This window comes from Plasmopara halstedii, assembly GCF_900000015.1.
Source record: "Plasmopara halstedii genome assembly, contig: Scaffold_2956, whole genome shotgun sequence".
Taxonomy (NCBI): domain Eukaryota; phylum Oomycota; class Peronosporomycetes; order Peronosporales; family Peronosporaceae; genus Plasmopara; species Plasmopara halstedii.
In genome coordinates, this window is record NW_020189861.1 from 428,155 (window position 1) to 430,586 (window position 2,432).

A 2,432-nucleotide genomic window follows, 5' to 3' on the forward strand; every position below is an offset into this window, starting at 1 on the left:
GATCTTGACCAGCGAAAAGCTCCCCGCGCTCGCTTCTTGGTACTTCAAGAAATTCCAATGTATAGGTACCGCGCTCGACCTCGCGCTCAAAGAGGACCCGCTATGCGAATATTCCTGTGGTGCTCGTCGCTGCAGCTGGTGAAGAGCTCTTTATGCGATGGGTGCAGCAGCACCGGAAACTTCCCTCCCTGTCTCACTTACAGCAGAGCCACAAGGAAGTGGACGAGCCGACTTCGATTTGATTTTGCCAAACTCAAGGCGCAACGCCGACTCCTTCGTATTGTCACCCTGCGACACATGGAATAATCCATCACGCTCTCGCGAGCTCTGTGGTTTCTGACACGGGTGCGTCTACGACCACAGCAGCTCAGAGCCATAGCCTGAGTTCAGCTCGTGGCCCATCCGCTTCCTGGTCTATTGCAGAAAAGCGCGGGGTGCTCGACGACGCTGAACGTCATGATCCTTCTGATCATTAGCATCCACGACGTCTGGGCAGTCTTACCAAAGTGACACCTCAAACTCCCACGATTTCTCGGTGTCTGGTGTCCCCGCCACTTCACAAGATATTGAATTAGACCCTGTCGACGACGTTGACCCACAAGGCGTTCCACGGGGTAGTGGATGCCACCATTCTCATCGAGAAGCGGCGGGCAATGACGACTTGGTCGATCGTCGCTCGGTGACTAGCGATGCCCTTTAAGCTTTGGAGGACAAAGTCCGCTGTCATCGGCTCTGTGCTGAGCTTCTCTCCGAGTTCGTCTACCGCTATGCGGAAGACCTCGATAGCTTGAAGCTTTTTGTGCACCAACTGCCTCACATTGAGGACCATCGCGCTCTTTCGGAGCGGCTCCTAGTCGTCGAGCAAAAGAATACGTTACTTCGTGCGACGGTGGAGCGCCTTGCGTCATTGGAAACGGAAAATTGCTGCCATCCATGTCAAAACCAGTTGCTGGCTCAGCTTCTGGGTGGGCGAGCGTCTTTGGGCGCAACCCCGGCGCCAACGCTTTCGCGTTCACTAGCGCCGGATCCCAGTACGACTTAAGCAAGCCCACATAAAACACCGGGTGGGTGCGCATCCTTCTCGGAAGGTTTAGCGTAAACGCAAGGCCTCATCCGCCAGCCGTTCAGCAATTCCTCCCTCACCAAGCTCTGAGCCATGGTATAACGCCGTCAGCGGGCGCGATTAACAAGCCCTTTCACGTAGAGCGGTGTGTAGCCGGTAGATGAATGCACTGCATTGTTCAGAGCAAACTCTACGCGTGGCAACATGGCGCTCTAGCGCTTCGGCGTCTCAGCGCATACGCTGCGAAGAACATCTTCGGCGGCAAAATTCACGCGCTCAGTCTGATCATCGGTTTGCGGACGGTTCGCTGTTGAAATAGCCAACTTGGTGCCCAGCACCCTGAAAACCAAATCCTCCCAGTAAAGCATGAATTTTTACGAGAGACAATTGACTCCGGGAGTCCATGTTGTCGAGCTACACAATTCACAAACAGCGTTGCTGTACCCACACCGTCGATGGTGTCCGGCGCTGTCGCAAGATGATCAAACGGTCCACAAAGACAACCACACCCGTGTTGCCCGCCGAGTCTTCGGCAGGCCAAACACAAAGACCATACTCATGGAATGCCAGCACACGTAGGATACCGGTAAACTGGTCAGCGGCACCACTGCATTCTGAGAGGGCTCCACCCTTTGAGACGTCTCACATATGAGCTCGTTCATTTGTACATCTTGGACCACCAGTAATGGCGACTCACAGAGCTGTGCGTCTTCTCACGACCAAGATGACCACTGAGTGGGGTGTCTTGGGTATCACAGAGGATACAATATTTCGAATCCTCGTCGTGAGGAGCCACAATTCGTGACGTATCCATCAAACCCGTGATTTGATGGATATCGGTGTAATTGTGGGCGCAATCGCGCCGACAATTTCTTGTTCGAGTTTTTAATCTCCTTGCTCCCGAGAGCATGAAGCAGCGCTACGCACATACCATCATCACCCACGTATGCGGCGCGGATCAAATCCGTCATTGTCGACGTCGCCGTCGTGACATGAGCAAGCTCATAATCCGGTCTGTATGACAATGCATCAACCAAAGCATTCTGCTTCCTGGCTTATACTTCACCTCGAAGTCTTATTCTGCAAAGAATGAGGGACACCTGGCCATCCTCTGCAAGGGTGAGGCGACTGAGTCGCAGCGCGTAATGATGTCTAATCTGTGTAGATCACAAACGGCTTTGAGCCAAGAAGGTGCACCCGGAACTTGACCAGCGTATAATTTCATCGCAAAAAAGTCCTGTTGTGGACTAGGAAGTTCTTCTCCATAGCCTTATGCTGGCGAGGTTCGAACATGATCACCCAATAATGGTTCATGAAGGAGGCTGTCTTTGACCCTGTCAAAAGCCTCCCGATGCTCGGTGTCCCAACA